At 42.1% G+C, this 24873-nt stretch overlaps 1 long non-coding RNA gene across 1 annotated transcript; it reads right to left on the bottom strand.

Moving 5' to 3' along the window:
* Positions 1 to 1993: 1993 nt before the first annotated feature.
* On the bottom strand, positions 1994 to 21596 carry LOC127050783 (uncharacterized). The gene is made up of 5 exons (XR_007774279.1): positions 21533 to 21596; positions 18501 to 19057; positions 17556 to 17827; positions 10492 to 10608; positions 1994 to 4043 (listed from the first exon to the last, which is right to left on the bottom strand). It is a non-coding gene; the product is annotated as an uncharacterized LOC127050783 (long non-coding RNA).
* Between the last annotated feature and the right edge of the window lie 3277 nt (positions 21597 to 24873).

Raw genomic sequence — 24873 nt, 5'->3', positions numbered from 1 at the left:
CAGAATATATATATATATATATATATATATATATATATATATACATACACACACACACACAGATATATTACCAGCTTTAACTGAGTCTAGGATGCAAACTGACCTGAGTGAGTGACTGATCTCTTAAGACTGGGTGTAACCCAAAATATTTTGTATGTTTTTTGGTGTAAGAGACCATTTATCATGTAGTCCAGTTTGCCTGGACGGCAAGATAGACTGGAGTGTCTAAAAGGACTGTCTATGACTCCATTATAAGACTACTGTAGAAGGTTGGGAGTTCACCTTTGGTATTGGGGTGATTAAGTCTAATTCTAGAACATGTCACCAGTTTGGGGGGGTCTGCTCTGCTTTTGATAGTCTACCCTTGATAATGCTTATCAAGAATTTCCCAACTGAATTGGCACTTGTACCCACACTTATTCTACTGAGAATTTTATTTGCACTACAAGACTAGTAATTCTTCTTACGCACTTTGAGATGCTGGGCTAATCACATAGTGCTGCTCGTGGGGTTTGTGCACTCTTAAAGATCCCACTGCATTAAAATCCTGGTTCAAGAGCTGAAAACCAGATTTACCAAGTGGGCTTTGTTTACCTAATATTTTTGTATACCTAGTCAGTATCTCCCTCGTGCAGCTTCAGTGGAAAAATCTATGATGGCAGAAATACCTTCTTGGCTCAGTCCACTCATGTAATTATATGAAGTGTGGTTAGTGCTTAGAGGTGCCTGCTCCATCCAAATAAAATAAAATAAAATAAAAATCACAAAAGTGAATGAATTTCCATTTCACAGGGCTTGCCATGAGGCTTTTTTTTTAATCAATTTTTCATCCAGGTTATCAGAACCACTTACTGAAAGGGCTATCAAAATGATTTGCAGTCTTTCACTTTTCAAAACTTAGTTTTTGATAACAGGAAAAAAATTGTTTTTTTGCAGGTTTTTTTTTTTTACATTTTTCACTGAAATAGCTTACAGTTCCATAAAAAATAACATTTTCAACTGAATGTTTTTTTCACTCATGAGATGTTGGCCAGACTTATTATTGCTTCTTTGTTTCTCATTAAATGAAATTTCAAGTACAAATTTTGGGAACTTGACAAGTGTGTGTACTGAAGTGAGCAGACTGATATTAGTCTTGTTTATTACCTTTGGTCAGCAGTATGCACTGTGCACACCATATGCAGAGAAAAATATCTGCCCTCAGACTTGTAAACAAAAAAAATCTAAATATTGTGACAAAGTTCCTCCTTTACCTTGGTGGGTCCTGCGCTTATTGGCGGATTTGCTCACCTCAGTGATCTTCCCCTCTTGTGGAACCCACAGTCTGGGTCAGCTCCTCCCGTGTCTGATCAGGAGTTGCGAGGTTTGGGGGGAACCTGGGCCTGCCCTCTACTCTGGGTTCCAGCCCAGGGCCCTGTGGATTGCAGCTGTCTATAGTGCCTCCTGTAACAGCTGCATGACAGCTATAACTCCCTGGGCTACTTCCCCATGGCCTCCTCCAAACACCTTTTTTATCCTCATCACAGGACCTTCCTCCTGGTGTCTGATAATGCTTGATTGTCCGATAATTCCTCAATCCTCCAGTAGCACACCCTCTCAGTCTCAGCTCCTTGCGCCTCTTGTTCCCAGCTCCTCACACACGCTTCCTCTCCTCTGGCTCCTCCCCATCTGACTGGAGTGAGCTCCTTTTTAAACCCAGGTGTCCTGATTAGCCTGCTTTGATTGGCTACAGGTGTTCTAATCAATGTAGCTATCTCCACTGCCTTCTAGAAAGATCTTAATTGGCCCCAGGTACCTTGATTAACCTGGAGCAACTGCCATTTGGTTACCATGGTACTAGGGATTTGTTTAGCCTGGGGCTAACATACCTGTTCGTCAGTACTTTACTGTAGCCATCTGGCCTTGCCCCATCACAATATATATTTGCAAATTGGAGGCTTTTCTAAAATTGATTTAATAATGCATCTTTCAGATTTCTGCTTACCTGATTTATTTTTTCAAACACACACTTAACAGTGCTTTCAATGCTAAATTTTTCATTTGTAGATCTCAAATCACTTTACAAAGGAAAATAAATAGCATATATCTGTATTAGTGAAAATTAATAAAAGAAGGTCTTCTTTGCCTCATATTGGTTGTTCAGAGGCCTAGAGATTTAGATTAGCAGGAAAACAACTCTTGAAGGTCTGGGAAGATGCCACCAGGTAAGCTGATCTACAAGAATGCAGTTGATAGTCCTTATCCCATCAAGTAAAGAAACTGAGGCACAGAAGAGAAGGGCTTTAACTTAAGTCATAAAGCATATCAATGGCAGAGCTGTAAATACCAGAACCTATTAGTGAAATCCTGGCCCCACTGAAGGTAATGGGTGTTCTGCCATTCCCTTCAGTAGGACTAGGTTTTCGACCTAAGTCTCCTATCCATGTTGCATGATGCTGTCTGTTGTAGCTAGAAGGGGAGGGGTAGATGGTTCATCAGTATCAAAACACCTCACCTGTCTGACCTCACATGACTGGCTACTGAATGTCACCTTTTAAAGACTTATCTCCTTTCTCTTTATTAGAAAGAAAAATATTTGTCTATAGATGAATATTTATCTATGGGCAAGAGTGACAAATGAAAAATGAATCAATATTCCTTCAGAGTTAATGCTGCCATATGTTTGGCTGAAAACTACAGCAGAAATAGCTTTTGCTAATCCTAGGCAAACAGGTTTGTGTTTAACAGTTTTCGAAACGAATCTTGGTCCTGAACAACATGAGCATCCTCCACATTTCACTAATTATACGCTGGAAGTGGAAAACATGCAGTAAATGTCTCCCAGCTGAAGGGGAGTAGGAGGGTGCCAGATTTACAAGAAAGTCTTTTATTTAAGACTGCCACATTTAGACGGGGTGGATTCGTTTTAATGGTGAGAAGCAAGTTAAGTCCTCTAATTAAAATCATGAACAAAGCAGATATTGCAGACAAACACATTGCAAAGGTTTGTAAATTTGCTTAATTGGATGCTTCTTTGAATTTCCACTCGTTACCTGCTATATTTAGCAAAGTACATTGTTAAAGAGCATTCTCCTGTGTATGCTCGCTACATGGGGTTCTATTCCAAAGATTATTTTATTGTATAAACAACAATCCCTCCAGCTTGCTCATCCATAGGCCAGTTTTTAATCTGAAAACCTATAGAAACACAATGGGATTTTTTTTTAGTATGGATGACCGATGTTAAAAAAAAAAATCAGTCAAGGTAAAGCTTCAGTAATCCTACAGCTGCAGATCAAAGAGAATTTCTTTCCTGCAAGTAGCTAAGGCGTAATCACAGAGGAAATCCCAGACAGAGTGGTTATATGGTATGAGGTGTTATATGATATGATGAGTTAGTTAGAGTCTTCGATGGCCATGGTTAGGAAAGCCCAAGAATCTCTTTTGAAATTCCTGAAAGAGGTATTTACAAGAGTCCATAAAATCCTGCAACAGTATGACCAACTGCTTAGAAGAAAACACAGGTACTGAAAAGAGAAGAAATGTGAATACAATATTTTTACAAATCTTTCAAGCCAAAATAGGTCATAGGCCCACCAATGTTACCCTCTCTGGAACTGAATAACAAAGCAATCTTGTTTTATTAGTGCTCTTTTTCTCCCTCATCCCCACCTACTGAAAATCCTCTATAGATAAAGGAAGTTAGAGTCATACAATACCCTTCACTTCAACTTCTTTACATACAGCATAAATAGATGATGCACATTGTCCTGGTTTTGCAAATGAACAGGAGATTTTTAGGGAAACTAAACTGGACATGCGGGGTGCAGGGGAAATAAAGATAAGGATGAAATGCAATGCTACCCAGAAGGAGACATATTAGCAATTAGGGAATATAGATTCCTGTTACATTTGTCACATCTTCCTTTGTGTGATCTCTGTAGGGATTTCTGAATCATTGAAAGACAGTTTTCATCAATAAGGCCAGCTAATTTCCTTGAAGGCATAACTAGATGTCAGGATATCTATCCCCTGCTCCTGGGAGTCACTATTGTCTTGAAGGTCTATCAAAAAAAAAGAGAGATTGAGAGAGAGAGAGAGGAAGATAATTTAGTATGCACATAACTTGCCATTGATTTCATTGGGAAATGTAAGTAAGCATAGGAGGGTGCAGCGGGGATGGGGGCAGAGGGAAGGAGAAGATGCTTTGAAGGACAATATTTTTAATGTTGAACCCTCTCTTTCCTGATCGAGAAGTAAGAGTCAGTTTAAATTACAGCAGTTGGTCCCTATAAAAATGTATTGTAATTGATTTACCACTCAGTCTTACACTGCTTGTAGCTCCAGTGAACTCAGTAGTTTTATACTGGTCTAAAGCTGGAGTAATATGCTTGTGACTTGGGTCCAATAATTGTGGTTGGTTTGGAGACAACTCCCTAGGGACCCACCCCTTTAGCAGAGAGACAACCCAACCCCCTGTGGAGGCACTTACCTGCAGCAGCAAGGACTAAAGCCAGCAACCAGCCTAGAGACCATAGGCTACTGCTTGAAAGAGCTGCCTCAAGTGCACAGCAGAATAGGGGGCAAAGAGCAGCCGTGTCTCTACCCCTAAACTGGAGAAGAAGCTAGGGACATTTGTTGCTCCTTCAAAAAAGTGCTGGGGCAACGGGGGAGTACTTCTCCTCTTCTGGTCAGGTTCTTATACTGCATCCATCTCTGTGGTATCTGAACACCTGCTTTGGAAAAGCTCAGAATTGACACTGTCCACCTATTTGAACTCCTAATTCAATAACTTGTGCCTCTTGGCAGTCTTTGATCAGGAGGAAAGAGACAGGAAATAGGGTCTCTGTTTCCTTCCATCTCCCAGCTCATCCAGGAAATAAATCTCCCTCCACTCTGAGAATCGATACACTAAAAACAATATTCCCAGGGTAAACTGATCCACAGGAAAAAAAAATTGCTAGTCTCTTTCTGAGCAAGGAGAGAAACTGGGGCACAGAGATGTGACTTAACCAGAGTCACATGATAGGTAAATTGTAGAGCTGTGAATAGTTGAAACTAGGGGCAGAGCTGGATTTCAGGCAGGCAACCCAGGCAACTGCAAGGGTGTCAGGCTTGGAGGGCACTGGGCTTGGGGCGCTGTTTTTGTTGTGCGATAAAAGTTTCTATAAGATTAGAGGAAACCTTTTTTATTTGCTTATATAAGACATGAATAAATACAGATGTACAAATACTAGTGTGTAAATTTATTATCTTATATGACAGGGATAAATCATGCGTGCAAATCATGCATCCAAGTCATGAAATGGGCTACAAATGCATTAAAAAATAAGGTATTCAAAAGTTTAACAAATGGAGGGGAGCACTGAAGATACTTCTTGTTTGGGGCAACATTTGGTCTAGGGCCAGCCTAGGTGTAAAATCCTGGACTCACTGAAGTCCAGTGTGAAAGCTGCTGTTCCCTTCAGTGGGGCCAGAATTTCAGGTCAGTTCTCCTGACTCCTACTTCACTGTTTCATGCTGCCTCCTAATGTTAATATTATTGTGTCCGTTTGAGGAAAAGTAGGTGTGTTGTCACTTTCAAAATATCTTACCTATCTGACTTACTTCCACTGGCTGCCTGTTAGTCCCTCTTTCAAGAATAACTTTCTTTTCATTGGACAAAATATTGAAATACTATACTTCTTTATATCTACTTACATTTTCCTGGACTCTTGCGCTTTACTCTTTTCCCCACTTTACAAAACACTTGGAAAGTGTGTGGAGGGGAGTAGAGGGAAGCAATTTTACAGAATTCATGTATAGGCAAAAATGAAAGACTGAAAAAATGGAAAACTGCTTCCCTTTAAAAAAAATTGGATTTACAAAATGTAAAACATTGTCAACGAGTGCTCTTTGCAGTATCTCCAGCATTTGAATAGTATGTTATCTCTACCCACTATTAATAGCTGAAAGATTTGTTGTAGATTGGAAGACATAGATTCTGTTTGCAAGCTGACAAAATCTGTTCTACATTCTACTCCCAACTACGTGATCAGGTAACTTAAGAGAATTCTGATGCACTTGGCAGCTGTACTATGTTTACAAATAAGGGCCTGGTGGAAATTATCTGCTTTATTGAGGATCGTTTCCTTTGACAGCTGAAGGCTTGATGCTAGAGAGATTGTTTGAATGGTTATAAATGCTCTTAATGTAAAATCTAATATGCCAAAAATGCATATTAATATAGCTGTTAGGGATTTTTTTTTATCAATTCTGTCTGCTATTTGAACTTCTGTAGGAATTTCATTTTAAGATTAAAGCACTTATTGATTGAGAAAAACATGAATTTGCATTTTTTGGCTTTACAACAAATAATCTGTAAGAATTTGGATTTTATGCTATGGATGTATCGTGTTAGAATGAACTGGATTAGTGACAATTGTTCAAGAAATCTAAGTAGATATTCCAGTTAAAAATGAATGTTCAGTACATGCTGTGGTTTTAGCTAGGGCTGTCAATTAATCACAGGTAACTCATACAATTAACTCAAAATTAATCACAATAAAAAAAAAGAATCATGATTCATCGCAGTTTTAATCACACTGTTAAACAATAGAATACCAGTTGAAATGTATTAGCTATTTTTGAATGTTTTTTCTACATTTTCAAATATATTGATTTCAATTACAACACAGAATACAAAGTGTACAGTGCTCATTTTATATTATTTTATTACAAATATTTGCACTGTTAAAATGATAAACAAAAGAAATAGTATTTTTCAATTCACTTCATACAAGTACTGTAGTGCAATCTCTTTATCATGAAAGTGCATCTTACAAATGTAGATTTTTTTGTTACATAACTGACATCAAAAATAAAACAATGTAAAACTTTTGAGCAGGGGTCAGCAACCTTCGGCACATGGCCCTTCAGTGTAATCCGTGTGGGCCATGAGACATTTTGTTTACATTGACTGTCCACAGGCACAGCTCCCTGTAGCTCCCAGTGGCCGCGGTTCGCCATTCCTGGCCAATGGGAGTTACAGGGGGCCGTGCCTGCAGACGGTCAATGTAAACAAAACATCTTGTGGCCCACCAGCAGATTACCCTGATGGGCTGCATGCCAAAGGTTGCCAACCCCTACGTTAGAGCCTACAAGTCCACTCAGTCCTACTTCTTTAAAGCCAATTGCTAAGACAAACAAGTATGTTTATATTTATGGGAGATAATACTACCAGCTTCTTATTTACAGTGTCACCTGAAAGTGAGAACAGGTGTTCTCATGGCACTTTTGTAGCTAGCATTGCAAGACATTTACGTGTCAGATATGCTAAACATTTGTATGTTCCTTCATGTTTCAGCTACCATTCCAGAGGGCATGCTTCCATGCTAATGACACTCGTTAAAAAATTAATGTGTTAAATTCTGACTGCACTCCTTGGGGGAGAATAGTATGTCTCCTGCTCTGTTTTACCCACATTCTGCCATGTATTTAATATTATAGCAGTCTCGGATGATGACCCACCACATGTTCGTTTTAAGAACACTTTCACTGCAGATTTGACAAAATGCAAAAGAAGGCACCAAAGTGAGATTTCTAAAGTTAGTTACATCACTCAATCCAAGGTTTAAGAATCTGAAGTGTCTTCCAAAATCTTAGAGGGACGAGATGTGGAGCATGCTTTCAGAAGTCTTAAAAGAGCAACACTCCGATGTCGAAACTACAGAACTGCAACCACCAAAAAAGAAAATCAACCTTCTGCTGGTGGCATCTGACTCAGATGATGAAAATGAACATGCATCAGTCTGCACTGCTTTGGATCAATTTTGAGCAGAACCCATCATCAGCATGGATGCATGTCCTCTTGAAGGCTGGTTGAAGCATGAAGGGACATATGAATCTTTAGCGCATCTGGTATGCAAATATCTTGTAATGCCAGCTACAACAGTGCCATACGAATGTTTATTCTCACTTTCAGGTGACATTGTAAACAAGAAGCGGGCAGTATTATCTCCTGCAAATGTAAACAAACTTGCTTGTCTGAACAACTGGCTGAACAAGAAGTAAGACTGAGTGGATTTATAGACTCTAAAATTTTACATTGTTTTATTTTTGAATGTAGTTATTTTTTGTACATAATTCTACATTTGTAAGTTCAACTTTCATGATAAAAAGATTACACTATAGTATTTGTATGAGGTGAACTGAAAAATACTATTTTGTTTTGTTTTTTCAGCACAAATATTTGTAACAAAAAATATAAAGTGAGCACTGTACACTTTGTATTCTGTGTTGTAATTGAAATCAATATATTTGAAAATGTAGAAAGCATCCAAAATATTTAAATAAATGGTATTATATTATTGTTTAACAGTGTAATTAATTTAATAGCTTGACAGCCCTAGTTTTAATCTTTTAATGAGGAAATTGTGCCCTATACTATCTTTTAATTTCTGTAGGACTTTATTAATTTCAAAAGGGGAATGTTCTTTCTTTCTTGTTGGCCCTCTGTATGCTAGCTGTCTAGATGGGTTAACAATTTAACCTAAACCGCTAATATCTACATTTATCATTTTGTTATTTTTAATATGACTCTCAAAGCTAGGTGCATGTATTCTATCTACTCCTTTTTCTGGTTAGAAGGATGTCACAAGGATGCCAAGAAGGTGAACTTTTCAGAGTATGCAGTGTGTCAAAGGTGAGATGTGAGGGAAGAGAACAACTTCTTAACATCTCCTTTCTGTCCAAATGTTGAGGGGGCGGGGTCATCCTTTAAGAAAACATTAGGAGATATCCTTTCACACTTTTTTGTTTTTCCCTTAAGGTAAAATAAACACACAATATTTAAATATTGAGATTTGACTTTGCCTGTGTATCTAAAAAGTAAATACTAAAGTTTTAAAACACATTAAAATATACTTATTTCTATCTAGTCTTGATGAATCATTTTATTACTAACTCAATAAACTAAAATGATGCAACTACTAGAAAAAATATCTTCCACAGAAATCATCAGAAAATGATGTCAAAGCAAAGAGGAACTGTTTTTCAATCCTTAGTAGCAAAGTAGCATAATTTTTCTTTGTCTTAGCTTTGGCTGTTACTCCCATGTTCCAAAATAACCAAATCCAGTGTCAAATCAGCTTCTTATCCTGGAGAGTTAGAGTTTTTTGTGATTATTATGAGAGGTTTGGGTTGAAATTTCTCATTGGGCTCAACAGGTAGTGATCAGTGGCTCCATGTCTAGTTGGCAGCCAGTATAAAGTGGAGGGTCCCAAGGGTGGGTCCTGGGCTGGTTTTGTTCAATATCTTTATTAATGATCTGAATGATGGCGTAGATTGCACCCTCAGCAAGTTTGCAGATGACACTAAACTTGGAGGAGTGGCAGATATGCTGGAGGGTAGGGATAGGATATAGAGGGACCTAGACAAATTAGAGGACTGGGCCAAAAGAAATCTGATGAGGTTCAACAAGGACAAGTGCAGGGTCCTGCACTTAGGAAGGAAGAATCCCGTGCACTGCTACAGACTAGGGACTGACTGGCTAGGCAGCAGTTCTGCAGAAAAGGACCTATGGGTTAGAGTGGACGAGAAGCTGGATAGGAGTCAGTGTGCCCTTGTTGCCAAGGAGGCTAACGGCATTTTGGGCTGTATAAGTAAGGGCATTGCCAGCAGGTCGAGGGACGTGATCATTCCCCTCTAGTCAACATTGGAGAGGCTTCATCTGGAGTACTGTGTCCAGTTTTGGGCCCCAAATTACAAGAAGGATGTGGAAAAATTGGAAAGAGTCCAGCAGAGGGCAACAAAAATGATTCGGGGGCTGGAGCACATGACTTATGAGGAGAGGCTGAGGGAACTGGGATTATTTAGTCTGCAGAAGAGAAGAATGAGAGGGGATTTGATAGCTGCTTTCAACTACCTGAAAGGGGGTTCTGAAGAGGATGGATCTAGACTGCTCTCAGTGGTACCAGATGATAGAACAAGGAGTAATAGTCTCAAGTTGCAGTGGGGGAGGTTTAGGTTGGATATTAGGAAAAACTTTTTCATTAGGAGGCTGGTGAAGCACTGGAATGGGTTACCTAGGAAGGGTGGTGGAATCTCCTTCCTTAGAGGTTTTTAAGGTCAGGCTTGACAAAGCCCTGGCTGGGATGATTTAGTTGGAAATTAAGTCCTGCTTTGAGCAGGGGGTTAGACTAGATGACCTCCTGAGGTCCCTTCCAACCCTATGAGTCTATGATTACTCCAAATGTTGTTGTGTTTTGAATCACAGTCTTGGTATTTCTTTATAAAATGATTTGGGACTCGAGGCCCTGATTCAGATAAGTAGTTCGTCACATGGTTGACTTTGGGACTAATAATATTTTTCAAGTTAAGCATGTGCTTATGTGATGCAGTGGATCAAAGGCTAAATGACTTGGCACTGTCTACATTTTTAACCACTGAAAAGAATTCTCCAAATCAATTAAAATTTGCCTGTGTCTGAAATTATCTGGCATGTTTGGCAAAAATGCAAGAAATCATACTTACACATATGAAGTACCTATAAAGGTACACAGAGGACAGCCAGAAGATAACACCAAAGCTCTGTAAAAAGACTTGATGCTGTAGCCATCTTCACAGAAACCAAGAACCTGCAGGAAAAGTCTACGAAATTCAGAAGGTACAATTAAATTACAACAACTGTGTTTTGTTTAGTATGTTAGTATTGTTAGTATTCCAAGAAAGATGGCTTAGGAAACTGCAGTTTAGGCACAGAACAGGTATAAGGGCACTTGTCTTCCACAAGTTGCTTCACCATTGTTCTTCATTTCTGAGAGTGAAAATACAATTGAATCCAGTGGTTTTCTTCTCCAACAGGCTCCTCTTGTCAAGATGTGGTCTGGTAAGAAGCTGATGTGATATGGACAGTAGTCCCTTAGAACTAGATTTAGACTTACCAAACACCCGTCAGATGGCAACAGTTTTTAATGACTACCAGCCTAGGCTGGATTTGAACAAGGGACACAGATGATAAGTCCCATGTGTATAACTGTATGAAGCTCTCTAAACTTGTTTCACACAAGTTTCAGCAAGGATTTCTAGTGAGTTTATTTCACACTCGTGTCAGAGTTTCAGATGAGGGCCCTTTGCTGTCTTTTTGTGTCTCTATCCTCACTCTCAACCCTCTAAATATTAACAGCTATTTTCTAATCCTTTCCTTATCTTATCCATCTCTACTATTCCTGTTTATCTTCTGAAATAAAGTTATTTCCCTACTGTAAGTTAATTCACTTTCTATATATCTACACATTTGGGTCTCAGCTTTTCATCTCCATTCTAATACTTCCACTTCCCGTCTACTTTATATCAGTGCATTCAGTCCCACCTATTTTCAAATACATCCCCATGACAAAAATATATGCTAGCCAGAAAAAAAATACTTCAGTGGAAAGAAACAGAAATACTGGCACATATTAGATTATTTCACTGCAAGCCGTCTGTATTTTTGCTGTCACCACTTTGCTGGAAATGTCTTCACTCTGTCTCCCACTTTGATAGTTAATAAGATAAAAGGTCAGTTCATGATTACAAAGAGATTTCAGCAAATAAAAAAAAATGCTTGTTGCTTGATCTTGCCAGATACTAAATTAGGCAGGAGGAATGCACAGGAATAAAGCACATGCACTGCACATATGAAATTGTGTTGAACACTATTTTCAAGTCCTTTTTTGTCACAGACATTTGTGACTTGTAATTCTACATTAGGTTTTGTTTTTTCTTATTTGTTAATGAGGCTGGATAAAAGCATCCAAGCACTAACTGTCCCTAGCCTGCACAATCTAATAATTGATTTAAAAAAAATAAATAAATTAGTTGACTCTCAAATGAGAAAATAAATAGTCACTCAACGTTTGAGATGGAGCTTAATGCAAATCTCAGATCTGAATACTTTGTGAGAATGGATCATAATCTGACCCATGATTTAGAGATTAATTTTGTGTCTCGACCCTGTCCAAACCAGACTTGTGTACCCCCAAACTTTGAATGCCTCTGAAATCCAGTTTTGGACATAGGCCCAAACTCCATAAATTATCTCTAGTCAAAATAATTTTCCACTCACGTGTGATGGTCCACACCTCTAGGGTCAAGTCAGTGTGGGCTATCCATCACAGTTTGCAAAGCAGCCCTTTGACGCAGGGCTCCGTGGCCTAGCAGCCAGAGTCTATAGCACCCCCTCTGGTGCAGGGCAGCGTGGCCCAACGACCAAAGTCTATAGCACCCCCTTTGGTATAGGGCGGCGTGGCCTCACGGCCAGAGTCTGTAGCGCCCCCTTTGGTGCAGGGTGGCGTGGCCTTGCAGCCAGAGTCTATAGCACCCCCTTTGGTGTAGGGCAGCGTGGTCTAACAGTCAGATTCTACAAAACAACCCTCTGGCACCAGGTAGCATGGCCTAGTGGCCAGAGTCTATGACAACGGGGTTTGATAGCCCCGATAGGGGGCTCGGGCCCACCCGACTCCACAGGGACCCGACCCAGGGCCCTAACAGTGGCGTAGCGGCTTGCCACTGACTCAGCAGGGGGGTCCTACCAAAACATGCTGAGTTTCCCTGGGTGGCAGGTACCACTCTGCCACCCTCCCTGGGTCACTTCCTAATAGAGTCTGCGTTAGGGTTTCCCATGAGACGTCAGGTCCTCTGTGTTCAGCAGGTCCAGTTGTCTCCAGGGTCTCCTCCAGTCGCTCGGATACAGGCGGGCCATGAACACCTTCAATGCCCAGTGTAGTCAGAGGCTGTGGCTGGCCCTCCACAGGAGCTTCCCAGGCAGGTCCTTCCCCTCTGGCCTCCAGCCCAGAAAAAGCTGGTGTCTCTCCCTTCATACTACTAGAGCACTTGGAGCATGCCGAGTCTTGCCATGGAGGCGGGACTTCCACTGTCAATACCTAGGGCTTAACCCTGTCTGGGCTAGTGTGGGGTACGCAGACCCCGTCACATTACCTAAGAGGCCATTTAAATCTTCTTCCTTATCTGACTCTTCATTGGAATATGCCATTACATGTGCTCTGATTCTTTAGAAAGGCTTTAAAAGGAATGTTTTTTTTCCCATTTATGATGCTAATGCTGCCAGCTTCCATGGACGGTGGAGGACTGATGGAAGCAGTTGCATCACCTGTAACATGGGACTTAGTAAATCACAGCTATTCTTTCTATTAGTGTGGCAGGAAGAAAGCCATCATGCTAACAAAGACGCAAGTGGATTCCAAAAACCATTGGATTCAAATGGATCTTCTCTTTTGGCTCACAGCAGGTCTACTGAGGCATACTGATGATAGCGGATTGAATCTTCAATGGTCCCTTTGTCACATCATCAGAGAGAATACATGGAAAACAGAAAAATACTCAACTTAGGGTTGCAAGTGCTTTCAACTTAAAATGTTCTTAAATATGCTCCACCATTTCATTTTCTTGAAAATGGCCTTATAACACCAGAATTTCGTCATTGACTTTAGGCAAGACCACATAAATTAATTTCCTTTGTAAAATATAAAAGGAGGTCTTGAATGAAGTTTTCATCATGTCCTAGCCAATGTGAAAAATACCAGTGCTGCCATGTCCCCTGAAAAGTAAATTAATAAAACCAGGTGTGTATTGCATTTAACTGGAACATTGACAATCATTTCAATATATCTAAAAATTATAGCTTACTACATCTCCTGCGTTTGTCATACCTTCTTTCCCTTCCTGGCTTCACTCCATAAAAGATAAAAGTTGTGCTTCCCCACCCTCTGCCTTTATTGTCTTCAGTGTCTCTTTCCTCCCCTCTCCATTCCACCAGTCTATTTCTTTTCTTCTTTCTTTCTTTCTTAGTTCCAATCCTGGAAGACTTTCTTTAGGAGACTCAGAATTCGGAGGCCTACACTATCCAGGGGAAATCTTCAGGTGAGAACTCCACCCCTCTCCAGTTGCTGGGACAAGTGAGCATTCTGTGATTCCTGTCACGGTGCTGTGATGTACTCAGAGGTTCCCTCTTCTATAAAATTTCAAGCCTCACCCCAAACTCCTTTTGTTGCTGGAAGGAAGAAGGAGCAGTCTCTCTCTCTCTCTCTCTCTCTCTCTCTCCTGCTGTGAAAGCAGTTGGTGAGTCTCTGCTCCTTTATCTCTCAGCCAGTCTTCCGGCTCCCCGCAGGAGTAGGAAGTTCTGGTGATATCTCTGTTATATTTTCTCTCTTTTCCCTATCCCAATCTTTCATTTTTGGACCTCCCTCTCTAGTGAATAACTCCAATGTCTTCTGCTGCTGCTTTGCCAGTCAGTGGCAGAACAAAATTAACTAGCTTGTTTTCTGTTTCATTGCTGCCTGTGGGGTTCTGAAAAGCTGCAGTTTTCACGCTTTTGCAGCTCAGTTGTGTGTCAGCAGACTTAGGAAGGTAACATCAGTAAACCTCCCAGATTTATCATTAATGATCTGGAGGATGGTGTGAATTGCACCCTCAGCAAGTTTGCAGATGACACTAAACTCGGAGGAGTGGTAGATATGCTGGAGGGTAGGGATAGGATACAGAGGGACCTAGACAAATTGGAGGATTGGGCCAAAAGAAATCTGATGAGGTTCAACAAGGACAAGTGCAGAGTCCTGCACTTAGGAAGGAAGAATCCCATGCACTGCTACAGACTAGGGACTGACTGGCTAGGCAGAAGTTCTGCAGAAAAGGTCTTAGGGGTTACAGTGGATGAGAAGCTGGATATGATTCAACAGTGTGGCCTTGTTGCCAAGAAGACTAACAGCATTTTGGGCTATATAAGTAGGAGCATTGCCAGCAGATCGAGGGATGTGATCATTCCCCTCTATTTGACATTGGTGAGGCCTCATCTGGAGTGCTGTGTCCAGTTTTGAGCCCCACACTACAAGAAGGATGTGGAAAAATTGGAAAGAGTCCAGCGGAGGGCAACAAAAATGATTCGGGGGCTGGAGCACATGACTTATGAGGAGAGGTTGAGGGAACCGGGATTGTTTAGTCTGCAGAAGAGAAGAATGAGGGGGGATTTGATAGCTGCATTCAACTACCTAGGGAGGTGGTGAAATCTCCTTCCTTAGAGGTTTTTAAGGTCAGGCTTGACAAAGCCCTGGCTGGGATGATTTACTTTATATACTCGTTCATAAGCTGAATATTTTTTGTAAAAATGTGACACATCAACGAGTGGGGCTCAGCTTCTAAATTTGATAATTTTAAATTCTATGGAATCATTTAATTGAATATCTAATACATTGTTTTGTTTACCTGGAGCTTCTGCAGGCATGGAGCCTCAGTTCCCTGTGGCCGCAGTTCAGCGTTCCTAGCCAATGGGAGCTGCGAGAAGTGGAGCCACTTCCAGCAGCTCCCATTGGCTGGGAACATAAAACCGGGGCCTCTGGGAACTGAGGGGCTCCATGCCTGCAGAAGCTCCAGGTAAACAAAACCTCCCAGCCCGCCAGCGGCTTACCCTGATGGGGCAGGAGCCAAAGTTTTCCAACCCCTGAAATATAGGGTCGGCTTATGAAAGTGTCATACAGTTTTTGCTATTTTTACCTATTCATTTTTTAGGTCAGCTTATAAACGAATGGGCTAACGAATGAGTATATACGGTAGTTGGGGACTGGTCCTGCTTTGAGCATGGGGTTGGACTAGATGACCTCCTGAGGTCTCTTCCAACCCTGATATTCTATGATTCTTTGATTCTATGATTTTAGCAGACTGTAATCCTCACAAACATATTGGCTAGACACTTTTGTTTAAATAAAACAGAGAGCTTAGGGTATGTCTACAATGGCAGAGGTCTTTCGCCAAGAGCTTAGTTGCTGATAAAAAAGCACTTAAAAAACACCGCTGTTGTGTGTTGACATTGTCTTCCACTGGCGGCATGGCCTGTTCACATTTGCAGCACTTGCATTGCCAAGGAGAGCACTGCACGGTGGGTAGCTATCCCACAGTGCATCTCTCCCCTTTCTGCCCCTTTCTTGTGGGAAGGCAGAGGGGATTGCAGCACATCATGGGTCTGGGCTCCATGCCCCATGATGCACTGCTTTCTGTCCCAGCATTCCATATGCTTTCATCTTCAGTTTGCGGCATTTTTCAAGGTCCCTTGTTTTCTGCTTTCCCCACCACCTTTATCTTCAGGAACAGATCCCACACTTCTCTCCACTGCTCTGTTATCTCTCAGTAGCGCATCGCGAATGGCAGTGGAGTTATTCTTGAAGTTACAAAGGCAACAGCAGTCACAGTCTCCTGATATGGTATCCAACACAGAAAGCATTAACAGGTTGCTTTTGTCATTCACAGAGTATCTGAACACAGTGGATCGCTTTTGGGCTCAGGAAACTAGCACAGACTGGTGGGATCACATTGCTTTGCAAATCTGGGATGATGAGCTGTGGCTATAGAACTTTTGGATGAGAAAAGCCACCTTCCTAGAACTGTATGCTGAGCTCGCTCCAGCCCTGTGGCGCAAGGACACCTGAATGAAAGCTGCCTTCTTGGCGGGAAAGTGTGTGGCAATCACAATGTGGAAGCTGGCGACTCCAGACTGCTACCAGTTAGTCATGAACCAGTTAAGAGCTAGGAAGTCAGCCACTGGGGCTGTGTTAATGCAAGTGTGAAAGGCCATTAATCGAATCCTGCTACAAAGGATTGTGACTCTTGGCAACTTGTGTGAAATTGTGGATGGTTTTGTGGCAATGGGCGATAAATGGCACACATATTCCAATTCTGGCACTGGACCGCCTTGCGACAGAGTACATCAGTTGGAAGGGGTACTTTTCCATGATTTTGCAGGCCTTTGTGGATCACCATAGGTGTTTCACTGACATTAATGCAGGGTGGTCTGGGAAGGTGTATGACTCACATATCTTTAGGAACACCGGCCTATACAGAAAGCTGCAAGCGGGGACTTTCTTTCCAGACCAGTAGATCACCATAGGGGAAGCTGAAATGCCAATAGTGATCCTGGAAGAAACGGCATATCCCTTAATGCAATGGCTCATGAAGCCATACACGGGAAACCTAAAAAGCAGTAAGGAGCAGTTCAACAACAGGCTGAGTAGGTGCAGAATGATCATTGAATGTGCATTTGGCCAATTAAAAGCACGCTGGCAATGCCTGTATGGCAGGTTACACCCGAATGAGGAAAATATTCCCATGATTATAACTGTGTGTTGTACACTGCGTAATATTTGTGAAGGGAAGGGTGAATGGTTTACTCAGGGGTGAACTGGTGAGGCACAACGCCTGGCTGCTTATTTTGAGCAGCCAGATACCAGGACTATTAGAGGGTCACAACATGGGGCAATAAGAATTAGGGATGCCTTGAGGCAACACTTCGAAGATGAAAACCAGTAATGCTTGTTGCTATGCTTGGGACTACAATGGTTAATTACATTTGGTAGGCTAGGAAACAATTGTGATTGTTAAGGCCTAGGATTCAATGTAAGGAACTAAAGAAAGTGCCTGTTGATTTGCAGGTGCCATGAGGTATCATACCTTGCATAAAAAGAAATAAAGAGTGTTTATAATTCTAAAATATTTGCTTTTATTGCCAAATAAACCACAATACCACATGGACTTACACACACACACATACTCACTGTTGGTGGGTGAGAAGGTGTTACGAGAGTCTGGAGCATGTTGGTTTGACACTCCAGAACTTTAATCAGCCGCTCTGTGGCATCCCTGTTGTAAAAATCCTTCTCTTCTCTTTCCTTCTTGTTGCTTTCCATCAACTTCTTGTGTTCGGTGTTTTCTACCTCTGACTGCTGCAGCATCACCCAGAACATATCTTCCTTGGTCCGTCTCAGCCATTTTCTTATCTTGCGCAGACGCTCTACTTCTGTTGGAGGGTTGGTTCTCAAGGTGAAGTCTGGAGAGGCATAATTCACAATAAAGAGAAGTGCTGTTGTGAACTACACACAGAGCATTAAAACACTAATATTAATGCACTGCTGGTAACCTACCTATCACTTTCTCGGTGACCCTAGTCAAGCACACAAGAGGCAGAAGACCCCAGCAATTGTGAATGAAACCAGGGGCAGGGGCCTTGTGTATTGCAGAAAAGCACAATCTGAAAAGATGATGGGCTACTTATGTGGGGCAACACTCTAAACTTTCCCTCCCTTTTCCACAGGTGGCAGTCACTATGGAAGATATCTCACTTCTGAGGGTAGACAGGGAAGCAAGGGTGCATCTGCTACACACTTGTGGCTTCTGCCCCAGCCCCTATGTTGCTCGCCTGTGTGCAGTTTTGGTCCCTGCCCAAGTAATTGCAGAGTGGTGTGGGAAAGTGTCTCTCAATTGAAGAAGGAACAAAGCAGTTCTGCCAAAGAACCTCCAGCAGAGGATTGCTGAGTACCTCCAGGAAAGTTTCCTAGAGATCTTTCTGGAGGATTTCCATGAAACCTCGGAGTGCATCAACTCCCTGTTCCACTGTATTGCCTAGCCATCTAGGGAAATGCCCAGCACACAGAAACAAAGCCAGCCTTCTACATTCTTTGTCATTAACTCGCTTCGGAACTTTACAAAGTAAAACCACTTACCTGGGCTCTCCTAGCCTGCTTCTGGCTCGCCAGACGGCGATTGCAGAGACTGGCTAGACACTTCTGGAGTGGAGAACAGCTCCTGACTAGCCGCATCATAGGGCTCCACATCTTCAGCCTCCACCTCTTCATCAATGACTTCCTCCTCTAGGTTAGGTCAACTTTCCAAAGGCTCCAGACCCGCCAAAGTATCCACGGGGTTCTCTGTGGTGGAGGTGGGGGTCACTACCTAGGATAGCATCCAATTCCTTATAAAAGCAGCAGGTCTGAGGCGCAGCACCAGAGCGACGGTTTGCCTCCCTTGCCTTGTGGCATGCGTTCTTCAGCTCCTTCACCTTTGCTTTGCACAGCAGCATGTCTCAGGCATATCTCTTTTGTGCAAGCTGCATGCAATCTGGCTGTAGATATCAAAATTCCTACGGCTCAAGCACAGCTGTGACTGCACAGCCTCCTCTCCCCAAACACTTATCACATCCAGTAGCTCTGCAGCGGTCCAAGTGGGATATTGTTTGCTGGGTGGAGCCATCATGGTCAGCTGAGAAGATGTGATGTGAGCTCTGCACTCCGAGCAAACAAGAAGGGGAATTTCAAAATTCCTGGGGCTTTAAAAGGGGAGTGGCAGAATGTTGCTTAGCTGGCTTCAAGGCAGTAGAGTTGAAACTACTGACCAGAGTGGTCAGGATGGGCATTGTGGGACACCATCTGGAGGCCAGTAACAGCACTAAAATCAAGCACGGTGTCTACACTGGCACTACCACACTAAAGCCTTGGTTCAAAAAGCCTTATGACTCTCATTGTGGTGCTTTTATTACAGCACTGCAACTGAGGTGTTCTGGCAAAAAAAGTGGCTTTGCAGTGTTTACACCTCTGCTGTTTCAGCATCAGAAGCTGCCTTCTGGAGAAAAAACCTGCCAGAGTAGACCAAGCCTTTGATTCCTCAGTGGGTAATGGCACTTTCCCCAGGAAAACTTCCTACCTATTATGGAGAAATGGCTGATTGAATTTTTCAAACACAGTACTACAGTATTCATTAGCAGGTTTGGTCAGGAATTTCCCACTCTTTTGTCAAATAATACAGATTCATTGAAACTGAGACTGTTCAGGGCCACCCAGAGGATTCAAGGGGCCTGGGCCAAAGCAATTTTGGGGGCTCCTTCCATAAAAAATATTGCAATACTATACAATACTATATTCTCATGGGGGCCCCTGCGGGGCCTGGTGCAAATTGCCCCACTTGCTCCCCGCCCATGGGTGGCCCTGGGAAAAATAAACCTTCTGCATCTCGGCACATACCCAGTTTTGAGAAAACTTCTTTACAAGGTATCACTGGTTCTCAGCATCAGCTAGTGCTAAAAAGCACTAAAGCTCATTAAAAGGGTTGGACAAATATTTTCCGTCAAAACTTTTTCTGGATCGAAATCTAGGGGTTTTTAAAAAGCAGAAAAAAAATCACGTCTGCTTTCCTTCAAAATTTGTTGTGTTTTTTTTAATTGAAAAGCTGCAATTAGTCTGCCAAAACCTGAATATGGTTTGGGGTTTCAGAAGCGTGTGGCCAAATATTTGCTGCTTGCTGTGTTTGATTGTTTAAAGAAACAATAAAAAAACTGCTTAAAAAAAATCCAAAACTTTTGAACCACCTCAACTCATGACCAAACGCCTGAGCCCATCCAGTCAGAGATTTTTTCCAGGTTTCTGATACTCTGCTGGCTTCCTTGACTCATATCTGTCTCCATAACTTTGGGTCCATTTAGGTTAGAACATAAGAACAGCCATACAAGGTCAAACCAAAGGTCCATCCAGCCCAGTATCCTGTCTACCGACAATGGCCAATGCCAAGTTCCCCAGAGGAAGTGAACCCAAAAGGTAATGATCAAGTGATCTCTCTCCTGCCGTCTATCTCCACCCGCTGACAAACAGAGGCTAGGGACACCATTCCTTACCCATCCTGGCTAATAGCCATTAATGAACTTAACTGCCATGCATGTATCTGTTTCCTAGAGACTGACTCCATGGGGTCCCTCACAAACTGGAGACAGTTACTGTGGGTTTGTCCTTAGTATAGCTTATGTACATACTCCACAAACTGAGCATTTGAGCTTGTTCCAGAAACTGGGATGAGCCTGTTGTGAAAACTGAAATGCTCAAAATAGCACATGCATGTGAATGGACACAGGGTGCTAAAATTAAATTAACCCAGGGGTTCTCAACCTGGAGGTCAGGACCCCTCAGGGGGTCACGAGGTTATTACTGGGGGTCGCGAACTGTCAGCCTCCACCTCAAACCCCGCTTTGCCTCCAGCATTTATAATAGTGTTAAATATATTAAAAAAGTGTTTTTAATTTATAAGGAGAGGAGCTGCACTCAGAAGTTTGCTATGTGAAAGGGGTCACCAGTATAAAAGTTTGAGAACCACTGAATTAACCCCTCTGGAACATCAGGGAATGTAGGGGGCGGGGTCTCCCTTGGTAGGGTCGGGAAGGAGGTAGGTGGTGTAGGATATTGCTCTTCTCACGTGATCCCTCCCCCAGTGGCAAATTTTCAATGAAGCTACCCTCCCTGACATGAATCTCTCTATGGCACTGAAATTAAATATAGACTATAATTTGGCATTTGAAAAGTGAAAGGGATGGTAACCCTAATGGTGAAGCTAGCAGCTTGGCTCTTCTGCAAGCCTCAGACTGCTGAATGAGCTTTACGGTAGGGAATGCTGTGCCTCTCAAACAGCCTGGCCCTGCCCCCTATCCGACCCCCACCCACTTCCTACCCCCTGACTGCCCGACTCCCCTCAGAATCCCCGACCCATCCTGCTCCTCGTCCCTTCACCAACCCCCAGAGACTGCAGCACCACCACCCCAGGACCTCACCCCTGCTCCCTGACTTCCCCAACCCCTTGCTGAGTCCTGACAGAGCCCCAGAACGTCCACGATCCAACCCCCCCTTGTTCCCTGACTGCACCCCCATCTTCCCCCTCCCTGTGCCCTGACTGTCCCTGGGACTTCCTGCTCCTTGGCCAACCCGCCTCGGCCTCTTACCTTCCACTTCTCCCCTCACCTCAGCGCATTCAGCAGCTTCCCTCGACAGCTGCAGCGTGACCCCGGCGGGGCCCCTCAGCTCCGCCCCGCTCAAAGCCGCGTGGTCAGGGGGCGGGGCTGCGAGCTCCAGACCGAGCGGAGGGAACTCAGGCCCCTCCGGAGCCACTACAGCTGTTGAGCGAAGCTCCTGGATGGGCTGAGGCTCCGGGAGAGGGGCGGAGGCGGGGTCTGCACGGGGCCGGGGAGGGAGCCTCAGCCATTCTCTTGGGGGCCCCTGTGGACCCCGGGGCCTGGGACAAATTGCCCCACTTGCTCCCTGCCACCCCCGGGCGGCCCTGAAACTGTTCATAGGAACGAGTCTGTTCTGACAATCTCCCAATATGAAAATCTTTTGAAAAAAGTTTTGAAATTGTGAAAATGGGACATTCTGCCTTTTTAAAAAGAGTTCCATTTTTTGGTTAAAAATGTTTTTGTTTTGAAATTTTAATTTATACTAAAAGCTAACTAAAATATGTCAAATTAGATCAACAAAATATTTTGCGTGACCTGATCTGAATTTTTTCAGATTATCAGTTTATGAAAATTTTTTAGCTTGTTGATATTTTTATCCTGATCTGGGACCGGTAAATCACTTAAAATCTCAAACTCCCATGGGATCGGAACACAGTTTCCTGCCCAGCTCTGTTAATTAGTCATGGTCCAAAACACAATTGTAAGGTAGTAGGCTTTTGGTTTATTTTGTTATGTTTTTTAATCTTGGTGTAGTAAACTGGTACTGTTCTTTACAAGAATAAAATGTTCAGTTTGGCTTTATTTAAATAGAGATTTTAGGGTTCTGTCTTATTTTCTGAATAACTTTCTTCCGACTAAAATCATAGTTCAGCCCATGCACTATTGCCATTAAAATACCTCTTCATTTTTAAAAACTACTATATCTTTAGGCTGTGAACATAATCTTTTCTTACACCATTTTAAAGTACAAAATGCTTTCATTGGTTAATTAGCTCTACCTGGCTACCCACAAGAGTATAACTCTGTAATAGCATCCAAATAAAAAGATTTAATTGATTTTTCCATGCCCTATTAAAAAATCATCAAGAGCCTAAAAGATTAAAATAAAAATAGAAAAATTCCCAGACTGGCCTCTATCTGAGAAAGAGAACATCTCTTAAAAGTCTCACTTAATGGGATGGCTTTGCAATCTTTAGTCTTCAATTGCTCTGAAGTAATGATACAGCAGCTAGAATGAGAAATTGCTGTTTAATGCCCAGTATAGTCCTTTCTTTTGTGATTTTAACCAAATGCAAGATGGAGTGACTAAGCTGAATACAGCCTTATACATTATTCATAAGGCTTGAGTTAACATGATCATTCCTTTTAGTTAAAGCTGCTGCAAATAGCATTACTATTCATTTTAGCAATGATAATACTATGAAGACATGTTAATAGGGAGTGTCAGAATCTTAAATCTCTGGTGCTATTTTCACAAATCTATATACATATGTAAAAATATTTTCATTTAGCAGTCTCTATTTTTTCAACCTTGCTAGTCTCAACTTAATTATTTAATTACACAGAGTAAATTCAAATGAAGTACAAAGTGAAATAGCTTATGTACATTTATACAATATACTCATTAGACCCTGTCAATTACATTTTGTTTCTTGCCTCTTGTATTGAAATAAAGTAATTAATGGGGAAATCCTTTTTAATGGGTGGCCTGCTGACAGGTCACCTAAGTTCATGCCACTCTCTGCTTGCTTGTGTAACCCACATGCTTAGGGTGACCAGATAGAAAATGTGAAAAATCGGGATGGGGTGGGGGGTAATAGGAGCCTATATCAGAAAAAGACCCAAAAATCGGGACTGTCCCTATAAAATCGGGACATCTGGTCACCCTACACATGCTTAACAAGGAGATATATTTTTAAGAGAGCTGTAGAAAAGTGAGGGAGGAATGAGTTGTGTCTGGGTCATTTCATTGCTGCTAGGCTGATGCACAATTAGCACTCCACACCCACAGAGTTCTGGAATTGGGTGTGGTAGTTTGGGTTCCCTGTAGCTGGAGTCATACTCCCTCAGGGCCAAGTAGCTAACTGAGGGCACATCTACTCTACGGGGCTAACTCAACCTAAGTTACGCAACTCCAGCTATGTGAAGAATATAACTGGAGTCAATGTCTCTTAGGTCAACTTGTTGCGGTATCTATACTGTACTGGGTTACTTTATGCTTCTCGTTCCAGTGGAGTACCGGAGTCTATAGGTATCACAATCAGCGGTCAACCCCTAGTGGATCGATCGCCACACCTGGATCCCCCAGTAAGTGGAGACTAGCCCCTTAGTGATTTTAGCAGAGGAGGAGGAAGAGTCTGCATGGACTGCAGTGCTTTTGACTTTCATGAACTGTATAGATTTGGTGATCAAAGACTCAGACTCAGGTCAACTGAACCTAAGCTTTTGGGAGCTCTGAGTTAGTTCCCACTTTGTTTCTGTGGATACTGACCTGTTGAGATTTAAGTTTTCTTTTCTTTTATTTTATTTAAGTGTATATATAATGTTAAAGATAATGTGTGTGGATTTGAAGTAGCCTTATGCTCTCGAAATTAAGGTGTTTGTTGTTTATAAAATCTGATAATGATAAAACAAGTTGGTACTTGAGAACTAAATTCATTCCTTTTGTTATTTTTGGATTTGATTGTGGGGAGGGTGATCCTGTGCAATCCTGTTGAATGTTGAAAATCCTCAGTGACTGAATTCTGGGTTTCCATATGCTTTTTTATAGGAGTTGTTTTTAGGCACTAGGAAAAGAGCAGTGAAGTAAACTCTAGCTCACCAAAAGGTTAAACTTGCAGGCCAAAAAAAAATCTCATTTTATCTTCTGTATTCAGGCCAATTTGGATATTTTGGATGTTGTTCATTATTTGTATTGCAGTAACACCTAGCGAGTCTAATTAAGATCAGGGCCCTGTTCTACTCAACACTGCATACATGTTGTAAGAGACCTCCTCAGTCCCAAAACTCTTTCAATCTGAACAGATAATGCTGATAAAGGAAGCGTGGTTATCCTCATGTTACACAAGGGGCATTGATGGACTGAGAAATTAAAATGATTTAGCCAGTGTCATGCAGAGTCTGGAAAAGATGGGAGTTGAATCTGGTGATCCAGAGCCTTAATTGCAAGATAATACTTCCTTGGGAAGGATTTGGTAATAGGCTGTGAAAGGACTCTAGGAATCTGCAGGTAAGTTTTAACCTGTTGGATCCTGAGTTTCATTTGCATGTTCAGAGAACAGCAATGGTCATGGATGATCATTTTTGTCATCCACACCTGGCTAGGTTGT

The sequence above is a fragment of the Gopherus flavomarginatus genome, chromosome 1 (genome assembly GCF_025201925.1).
Source record: "Gopherus flavomarginatus isolate rGopFla2 chromosome 1, rGopFla2.mat.asm, whole genome shotgun sequence".
Classification (NCBI taxonomy): Eukaryota; Metazoa; Chordata; order Testudines; family Testudinidae; genus Gopherus; species Gopherus flavomarginatus.
The sequence above is the reverse complement of the archived record's forward strand: the minus strand, read 5'-3'. Positions and strand labels throughout refer to the sequence as shown.